Source organism: Oncorhynchus tshawytscha, unplaced genomic scaffold (genome assembly GCF_018296145.1).
Source record: "Oncorhynchus tshawytscha isolate Ot180627B unplaced genomic scaffold, Otsh_v2.0 Un_contig_4773_pilon_pilon, whole genome shotgun sequence".
Taxonomy (NCBI): Eukaryota; Metazoa; Chordata; class Actinopteri; order Salmoniformes; family Salmonidae; genus Oncorhynchus; species Oncorhynchus tshawytscha.
This window is the reverse complement of record NW_024608918.1, coordinates 51,833-62,500: the sequence shown is the minus strand read 5'-3', so window position 1 is coordinate 62,500 and position 10,668 is coordinate 51,833. Positions and strand designations below refer to the sequence as shown.

The 10,668-nt window shown below is 45.7% G+C and overlaps 1 long non-coding RNA gene and 1 pseudogene across 2 annotated transcripts; both read right to left on the bottom strand.

Moving 5' to 3' along the window:
* LOC121838707 overlaps positions 1–8,344 on the bottom strand; it is a 12,635-nt pseudogene extending 4,291 nt beyond the window's left edge.
* Positions 185–1,132, bottom strand: LOC121843949. 2 transcript variants are annotated; one of them, XR_006081811.1, is made up of 3 exons: positions 938–1,132; positions 376–717; positions 185–243 (listed from the first exon to the last, which is right to left on the bottom strand). It is a non-coding gene; the product is annotated as an uncharacterized LOC121843949 (long non-coding RNA). The 2 variants fall into 2 exon arrangements; XR_006081810.1 differs by lacking the exon at positions 185–243 and adding an exon at positions 266–319.
* Positions 8,345–10,668: the final 2,324 nt, after the last annotated feature.

The window sequence follows — 10,668 nt, the reverse complement described above, 5'->3', positions numbered from 1 at the left end:
TAGATGTGGACCAACCTGTAATGACTCCAGTAGAGAGGTAGATGTGGACCAACCTGTAATGACTCCAGTAGACAGGTAGATGTGGACCAACCTGTAATGACTCCAGTAGAGAGGTAGATGTGGACCAACCTGTAATGACTCCAGTAGACAGGTAGATGTGGACCAACCTGTAATGACTCCAGTAGAGAGGTAGATGTGGACCAACCTGTAATGACTCCAGTAGAGAGGTAGATGTGGACCAACCTGTCATGACTCCAGTAGACAGGTAGATGTGGACCAACCTGTAATGACTCCAGTAGATAGATAGATGTGGACCAACCTGTAATGACTCCAGCAGAATGATTCACCAACACACTGAGGTAGATGTGGACCAACCTGTAATGACTCCAGTAGAGAGGTAGATGTGGACCAACCTGTAATGACTCCAGTAGACAGGTAGATGTGGACCAACCTGTAATGACTCCAGTAGACAGGTAGATGTGGACCAACCTGTAATGACTCCAGTAGAGAGGTAGATGTGGACCAACCTGTAATGACTCCAGTAGGGAGGTAGATGTGGACCAACCTGTAATGACTCCAGTAGAGAGGTAGATGTGGACCAACCTGAAATGACTCCAGTAGAGAGGTAGATGTGGACCAACCTGTAATGACTCCAGTAGAGAGGTCGATGTGGACCAACCTGTAATGACTCCAGTATGGAGGTAGATGTGGACCAACCTGTAATGACTCTAGTAGAGAGGTAGATGTGGACCAACCTGTAATGACTCCAGTAGAGAGGTAGATGTGGACCAACCTGTAATGACTCCAGTATGGAGGTAGATGTGGACTAACCTGAAATGACTCCAGTAGAGAGATAGATGTGGACCAACCTGTAATGACTCCAGCAGACAGGTAGATGTGGACCAACCTGTAATGACTCCAGTAGATGTGGACCAACCTGTAATGACTCCAGTAGAGAGGTAGATGTGGACCAACCTGTAATGACTCCAGTAGATGTGGACCAACCTGTAATGACTCCAGTAGACAGGTAGATGTGGACCAACCTGTAATGACTCCAGTATGGAGGTAGATGTGGACCAACCTGTAATGACTCCAGTAGACAGGTAGATGTGGACCAACCTGTAATGACTCCAGTAGACCCAGGTAGATGTGGACCAACCTGTAATGACTCCAGTAGAGGGTAGATGTGGACCAACCTGTAATGACTCCAGTAGACAGGTAGATGTGGACCAACCTGTAATGACTCCAGTAGACAGGTAGATGTGGACCAACCTGTAATGACTCCAGTAGAGAGGTAGATGTGGACCAACCTGTAATGACTCCAGTAGACAGGTAGATGTGGACCAACCTGTAATGACTCCAGTAGAGAGGTAGATGTGGACCAACCTGTAATGACTCCAGTAGAGAGGTAGATGTGGATGATGCTGGTGGAGAAGGAAGACAGAATCATCCCCAGAGAGGCAAAAAGTCCCCCCACCATCATCACCGGACGACACCCGTAACGATTCACCAACACACTGCACAGAGGACCTGCAGGGAGAGGAACACACACGATGAATCTGTGTGTCAGTGTGTGTTGTTAAATTATATATGTGTGTGTGTGTGTGTGTGTGTGTGTGTGTATTGTTAAATGTGTGTGTTAAATTACATATGTGTTAAATGTGTATTGTGTGTGTGTGTGTGTGTTAAATGTGTGTGTGTGTGTGTGTGTGTGTGTGTGTGTGTGTGTGTGTGTATTGTTAAATGACATATCTGTGTGTCTGTGTATTGTTAAATGACATATCTGTGTACCTGTTAATGTGATTGTGTATTGTGTGACATGTTGTTAAATGTATGATTAAATGACATATTGATTAAATGTGTGTGTGTGTGTGTGTGTGTGTGTGTGTGTGTGTGTGTGTGTGTGTGTGTGTGTGTGTGTGTGTGTGTGTGTGTGTGTGTGTGTGTTAGACAGTATCAGTGTACCTGTCTTTTTTTTTTTCTGTGGTATCAATTTTTAAATATTTTAGTCCCCAGATATATCCAATTGGTAGTTACAGTCTTGTCCCCTAAATGCAACTCCCGTACAGACTGGGGAGAGGCGAAGGTCGAGAGCCGTGCGTCCTCCGAAACACAACCCAAAAGCCGCACTGCTTCTTAACAGAACACCCACTGAACCCGACAAGCCAGTCGCACCAACGTGTCGGAAGAAACACCGTGTACCTGGCGACCTGTCAGCGTCATTGCGCCCGGCCCACCCAGAATCTCTAGTGGCACAACGATGCAGTGTCTTAGACCACCGCACCACTCGGACAGGTACCTGCCTGTGTGTGTGTGTGTGTGTACATCCTCTACCTGTGCCGTACAGCATAGCCAGCAGTATAGATGAGATCCATGCTGTGTCGCTGTACCCCACGTCGAACTCTCTGATCAGCTCCTTGAAGAACACGCTGACAGCCTTGGGGAAGGCGTAGGAGAACCCAGTGATGACGAAACAGCCGGACAGCACAGCCCAGCCCCACCCCCCGTCTGGTGCCTTCACCCCCCCAGGTCCCTCGTCCACCACCGCACCTCCCATGGTCCTCTAACTTTGGATCTGAGAGGAGAAAAAGGAAGGGGGTGGGTTATAGTATAGATAACTCTGGGGGGGGGGTTGTCCTGACCGGGACTCAAACCCAGGTCCAGCATCTGTCAACCCAGCACCTTAGCTGTTACACCAAGAGATCCAAAGCTCTTGACGAGGTTGCTAGGTGTTGGGAATAAAGGTCGCTACAATAGAAATAGAATTCATAGAACGTGCATAAACAGCGTAGATCTATCATTGTATATCGGTAGTAACACAGCTGCCTATCTGTATCCTAAGCCCCGTAACCATGTTGTCATTGCCTTAATTATTGGTGTTGAATTTTATTTCACCTTTATATAACTACACAAGTCAGTTAAAGGACAAATTCTTATTTACAATGACGGCCTACACCAGCCAAACCCCGGACGACACTGGGCCAATTGTACACCGCCCTATGGGACTCCCAATCACGGCCGGTTGTGATACAGCCTGGAATCGAACCAGGGTGTCTGTAGTGATGCCTCTAGTACTGAGATGCAGTGCCTTAGAGAGATGAGATGCAGTGCCTTAACCGCTGTGATACAGCCTGGAATCGAACCAGGGTGCCTGTAGTGAGTGCAGCCTCTACCACTGAGAGCCCCTAGATGAATAAATGTTGTTGAATAAATGGTGTGATACAGCCTGATCGAACCAGGGTGCCTGTAGTATGATCTAGTACTGAGATGCAGTCCTATAGATTGTTAAATGCTATTGCACCATTGATCTGGGAGCCCCTAGATGAATAAATGTTGTTGATTAAATGATATTGATTAAATGATATATTGATTAAATGACATATTGATTAAATGACATATTGATTAAATGACATATTGATTAAATGATATATTGATTAAATGACATATTGATTAAATGACATATTGATTAAATGACATATTGATTAAATGACATATTGATTAAATGACATATTGATTAAATGACATATTGATTAAATGATATTGATAAATGATTGATGAACAGAAAATGACATATTGATGCATGAAGTGGCTTGGCCTTGGTCTGTATTCATTGTGCAACAGCAGGTTGGAATACGGTCAGCAACAATGATTTAAACCAGACTGCAATGTTCAATATGAATACAATCCATTATTTACTGTCCGTAGCCCGGACAGGTGACCTTGCACACCTGGAGGACACTGGTAGTATTGCAATCATCTTTGCTGTGTGTGTACTTTCAGAAATATATTCTGCTTACCCCCATATACACACAGTCTGTAATAATCACACTCACCACCACCATCACAATATATTAGATTTACAAACATAGCTACTAGGAGGCTGACTGAGTAATGGCTAGCCATGGCTCCATGGAGAGCCGTAATGGACTCTGGAGATTTACAGTTTCACTTCAGCAATGGAGAAAGCAATGGGTTTTAGTGCCACCGCCACACATCAGCAACCATGGCAGGCCCCCCCCAGGCCAAGCATTCTCTGAGGGATATTTATGACCAAGACGCCATCGATACAGAGAGCTAGCCACGCATGCACACACGCGATATGCTGATATGCTTGAGGCTGGGGGTGTCTAGTCTATAGAGGTTGGGGGGGATCAAATATTCTCAATGCCAGATCCTTTAAAACATTTGACAGGATTTTTCCCCTATTAGGTTGTTAGTGGGACTGTTGATATGCTAATGAGCTTAATGAGATCTATGTCTGGTGTGTCTAGTCTATAGAGGTTGGTAGTAGATCTATGTCTGGTGTGTCTAGTCTATAGAGGTTGGTAGTAGATCTATGTCTGGTGTGTCTAGTCTATAGAGATCTATGTTGGTAGTGATCTATGTCTGGTGTGTCTAGTCTATAGAGGTCTATGTCTGGTGTGTCTAGTCTATAGAGGTTGGGTTGGTAGTAGATCTATGTCTGGTGTGTCTAGTCTATAGAGGTTGGTAGTAGATCTATGTCTGGTGTGTCTAGTCTATAGAGGTTGGTAGTAGATCTATGAGATCTATGTCTGGTGTGTCTAGTCTATAGAGGTTGGTAGTAGATCTATGTCTGGTGTGTCTAGTCTATAGAGGTTGGTAGTAGATCTATGTCTGGTGTGTCTAGTCTATAGAGGTTGGTAGTAGATCTATGTCTGGTGTGTCTAGTCTATAGAGGTTGGTAGTAGATCTATGTCTGGTGTGTCTAGTCTATAGAGGTTGGTAGTAGATCTATGTCTGGTGTGTCTAGTCTATAGAGGTTGGTAGTAGATCTATGTCTAGTCTATAGAGGTTGGTAGTGTGTCTAGTCTGGTGTGTCTAGTCTAGCAGTGGGCCTATAGCCTAACTGACACCTGTTGTAATCCAATTAGCGTTTATAACCTAATACAGATCCTGCGCGAGAACGAATCAGTTAGAGAAGAGGAAAGAGTGCCTCCCACTGGCCCTTCAACACCACTTTCAGAAGCATCTGGTCTCCCATCCAGGGACGAACACTGCTTAGCTCCGTGATTGAGAGTCCCATAGGGCGGCACACAACGGGCCCAGCGGTTGGGCCAGGGGTAGGCCGTCATTGGAAATAAGAATTTGTAAAAACATCTGGGGTTGCTCTCCTTTCCTGCGAAATCATTGGAATGTCTTCAAGTGGACAAGTTTAAAGCCAAAACTCAAAGTTCGATTAATTCTCTGGAGCGCAGCTTTAAAGGGAAGGATTGACCGTGACACAGTTCTGTTTCCATCTTGAAGAAAGACTGATACTGAGAACCCAAACAAAGACATTCCCCTTTAAGACCCGACATATAGGCCTATCTCATAAATAGACCTGCTACCATAGCCCACTGTACATGGCCTATGTTGTGCGGGCATAACGGTCCTTTGAATACCTAACCTACAGCAAATATAGTATTATAAAAACAGCACTATTAACAAATGTTTTTATTTGAATGTCCAAAAACCTATGAGCTGTGTAATGAGCTGTGTAGACTGCGCTCCGAATGTGTTATAGAGATACGGTGCGCGCATCACTAGCGGTTATGGAAAGCCAAAAGCTATAAGGGGTTGTCACTAGTTACCACAGCCACAAAGTCAAAATTGGCTGACTTCGGTTGTCAGTTGGACGATGTTTCCTCCGACACATTGGTGCGGCTGGCTTCCGAGTTAAGCGAGCAGTGTGTCGAGAAGCAGTGCGGCTTGGCAGGGCTGTGTTTCAGACGCATGGCTCTCGACCTTCGCTTCTTCTGAGTCGGTAGGGTAGTTGCAGAGATGAGACAAGATCGTAACTACCAATTGGATTTCACGAAATTGGGGCGAAAAAAAGGGTAAAGTAAAAAATAAATAATAATGGAAAAAATATATATATATATTGAACCACATCAACTTTCCCATCATTATTATCATCACTTCACAGAACTCTCCTTTCACAGAAAACTCTGAGGTGAACGCAGCCCGCCGCCGTCAATGAGTGAACCCTCCGATGTCACTGTTTGACGTTTATGTTGTTGTTAGGGTCTCTGCTTTATAAAGTGTGATCATGTGCATAAACTAACAGGGTCTGTGGTCTGTGGGTCATTCACCGGACAGGACAGAGATGGATTCGCTGACCATAAGGTTGAGCACAATTGCCAAGCAACGCGGTACAGCAAGTCAGCCTGTGTTGGTGCGTCTGGAACGTGACCAGCGTGCTGAATCGACCAATCTATGATTTATAACAACGTGCTATGGGGATCATGGATGATATTCTCTCTCTCTCGCTCTCTCTCGCTCTCTCTCACACACGCACACACAGTATTGCGCAGTTAACCTTGTGGGGACATACAATTCAGTCCCATTCAAAATCCTATTTTCCTTAACCCCTAACCTTAACCTTAACCCTAACCCAAAAACATAACCTTAACCCTAATCCTAAACCTAATCCTAACCCCAAGCCCGAACCATACAACTAACCATAGCTCCTAACCCTAAACCTAATTCTAACACTAATTCTAACCTTAACCCTAAACCCCCCAGAAATAGCATTTGACCACGTGGGGACCAACAAAATGTACCCAGTTGGTCAAACGTTTGTTTGTCTACTATTCTTGGACTTCTGGTATATTTAAACACTTCCAAACACACACACACACACACACACACACACACACACACACACCTGGTCCCTGAGAGATGTGGAGTGAGAATACATGGTTTCAGCTTCGCAAGGTATTGTTACATCAGCTGAGCAACTCTGCGCAGATGCTAATGTGGGCACCAGGCAGAAGAACCACATATATAGACTATTCAAATAGTGAGAGATCCAACGAGATGACGATTGACGTGAAAGTAAAAGCACATTACAGGTGTGCGCGTTCATCGTGAAATATGATGGTGCGCTCAAAATAGAGTTTGGCATCTCCAAACTCACAGACACATAACACGGACCTGGTATGATGTCGGTAGACTACTTCATGTTCTTTTCATCCCACATAGCTTGTTGGGGGACAGGGGACCCTAGAATTGGGCTAGAGATAGGCCTACAGTATAGAGATTTCCCGGAGCTATGTCATCTAGGCTACGTCACTACAGTCGCCCCACTCTGCGATGATGCGCAAAGTTCCATCTGAGCGTTCGTTTTGGCGCATAGCCTGCATGTTTATCCCGTTGTTAACTTGACCGTTGTAAAATGTAAAATATATTAAGCATACGTGTAACCAAAAACAGACTTACCGAAGCTACAGGTTTATATTTGAGCCTCTCAGCGGTTGTGATAGACATCGTCAATTGTATGATGTTGATGGCGACACGCTGTTCGGAGAAGAGAGGAACCTGTTGTTACACCCCCCCCCAACCGGTCCCCAGTATGCCGTGGCCGGTGTCACGACTATAGCGCACACCCAGCTGAATGAATGGCCTGTCACTTATTATAAGGGTTATTAATAACGGCTTTATAATATACTATTTTTGGTCAATAATAAAATGACATGCCCTGATGCCTACTTATAAAATAATATAAATAGACACATTCTTAAAAGGTAATATACTAAAACATAATAATTTCATAATCTCTCATCCATCCATCCCATTCTCTCTGTCATAATGACATATTTTTGATAGTCTCCATCGTTACATAGCCTCAGTTACTCAACCGACCTTCCAGACAGTCAGCAACAGCATGGTTGGTTCCCAATTCCATACAAAATAACTACATCCCATTGTGGCAGCTGAGGAGGATTTCTCACTCCCATCATCATCATCATCATCATCATCATCTACATCATCGCCATAACAGATAATAACAAAATCATCGTGTCATCGTTATCCTGTTGCCCCTCTGCCCCTCTTCCAACAATGATTTCCTTTACAACCTATAATGACAGTGATAGTGGTACGTACCTTAGGGATGCTCTGCTCGCGGATCTCAGAACGGTCTGTATGCTATCCTGGTCGCTCTCTCTGCCACCTTGTACTGTTCTATCACGTTCACTCCGGCACGTATGAGAACTGCGACGTCATCGAAGTGAAAAAAAAGGAAACTCCCCGACTTACTCACCACTACAGGGATAGTACAGGGTCCTAGTGTCGGCAGCGTTTAGAGTGACAGCCCGTTTCCGGTTTGGTGGTTGGTGACGCAACAGTGACTGTAACTGATGTATTCATTTCCTTTTCTATTTCCTGCATTTTTAAAGTATTTTTGTGCCACTTATGGTCTCAGAACAGGTCAATGAACAGATATGATTTAGAGCTCTGGGATGCTTGGAGGAAACATATACAGTGGCATCTCTCTGTGTGTGTGTGTGTGTGTGTGTGTGTGTGTGTGTGTGTGTGTGTGTGTGTGTGTGTGTGTGTGTGTGTGTGTGTGTGTGTGTGTGTGTGTGTGTGTGTGTGTGCCAGCCAGTCATGACACCATCATGGGTGCAGCATGTCACAAGTGCCAGTGTGAATAGCTGGATGCTGCGTGGAAACGTAAAGGACATAATGAGCCTGGGTGCCAACACCTGTAGATGCCAGTCATCTGTACCTCTCAACCTAGCCTGGGTGCCAGTCAGTCTGTACCTCTCAACCTAGCCTGGGTGCCAGTCAGTCTGTACCTCTCAACCTAGCCTGGGTGCCAGTCAGTCTGTACCTCTCAACCTAGCCTGGGTGCCAGTCAACCTCTCAACCTAGCCTGGGTGCCAGTCAGTCTGTACCTCTCAACCTAGCCTGGGTGCCAGTCAGTCTGTACCTCTCAACCTAGCCTGGGTGCCAGTCAGCCTCTCTGTACCTCCCTGGGTGCCAGTCTAGCCTGGGTGCCAGTCAGCTGTACCTCTCAACCTAGCCTGGGTGCCAGTCTGTACCTCTCAACCTAGCCTGGGTGCCAGTACTGTACCTCTCAACCTAGCCTGGGTGCCAGTCAGTCTGTACCTCTCAACCTAGCCTGGGTGCCAGTCAGTCTGTACCTCTCAACCTAGCCTGGGTGCCAGTCAGTCTGTAGCCTGGGTGCCAGTCAGTCTGTACCTCTCAACCTAGCCTGGGTGCCAGCCTGCCTGGGTGCCAGTCAATCTGTACCTCTCAACCTAGCCTGGGTGCCAGTCTGTACCTCTCAACCTAGCCTGGGTGCCAGTCTGTACCTCTCAACCTAGCCTGGGTGCCAGTCAATCTGTACCTCTCAACCTAGCCTGGGTGCCAGTCTGTACTCTCAACCTAGCCTGGGTGCCAGTCAATCTGTACCTCTCAACCTAGCCTGGGTGCCAGTCAGTCTGTACCTCTCAACCTAGCCTGGGTGCCAGTCAGTCTGCTCTCAACCTAGCCTGGGTGCCAGTCAGTCTGTACCTCTCAACCTAGCCTGGGTGCCAGTCAATCTGTACCTCTCAACCTAGCCTGGGTGCCAGTCAATCTGTACCTCTCAACCTAGCCTGGGTGCCAGTCAATCTGTACCTCTCAACCTAGCCTGGGTGCCAGTCAATCTGTACCTCCCAACCTAGCCTGGGTGCCAGTCGATCTGTACCTCTCAACCTAGCCTGGGTGCCAGTCTGTACCTCTCAACCTAGCCTGGGTGCCAGTCAGTCTGTACCTCTCAACCTAGCCTGGGTGCCAGTCAATCTGTACCTCTCAACCTAGCCTGGGTGCCAGTCAGTCTGTACCTCTCAACCTAGCCTGGGTGCCAGTCTGTACCTCTCAACCTAGCTTGGGTGCCAGTCAATCTGTACCTCTCAACCTAGCCTGGGTGCCAGTCGATCTGTACCTCTCAACCTAGCCTGGGTGCCAGTCAGTCTGTACCTCTTAACTTAGCCTGGGTGCCAGTGTTTGGCTTGACAAAGACAGCAACGGAGTTGGCAAGAACACAAAATTGGATCATAATTTGGAAATTGTGCCAATTTCATATCCATTGCTTCTCAGGACCCTTTTCATTGACCTTAGTCTAACTCTTTAAGCACCATCACCAAGCTTTTTAAATCAGTCCAACCGCTTTCAATCACCACATTCATGTAGTATTGTAAGTGGTGTGAGAGAGCTGTCTAGGAATGGACGGGCGCCTGCCAAACGGATCTCTTGGCTCACAGCACTATAGCTATTTGACTCTACTCTCTATCAATATCTATGACGTGCTGACACTACCACTACTACTCTACCAGCCTGGTCTCATAGACTAGACGTAAAATAGTCAACATAAAGCCGAGACGTTGAAATGAGTATGATATGTTCCGTTTAGTATGGCTACTTAAGGCAAAACACAAGAGTAGAGTAGTTGGGAGGGATGGAGGGGTGAGCATATAACGCAAAAAGGTTGTGAGTTTGAATCTCATCACAGACAACTTTAGCATTTTAGCTAATTAGTCACTTTTTCAACTAGTTACAACTTTTTAGATACTTTGCAACTACTTAGCATCTTAGCTAACCCTTCCTCTAACCCTATCCTTAAACCCTTTAACCTAACTCCTAATCTTAACCCTAACCCCTAACCTAGTTAATGTTAGCCGGCTAGCTAACGTTAGCCACCTAGCTAGAATTCGTAACGTATCATACATTTGGCATATTGGAAAATTATTGTGCGTTTTGAAAATGATTTTATTGTGTAACATATTGTATGTTTTGTAAAATTGTAACATATGAATTGTAATTCGTTACATATCATACTAAATGGGTGATGGACATTCACAAATTAGTACATACCATCCAAAACATAACATATCATAC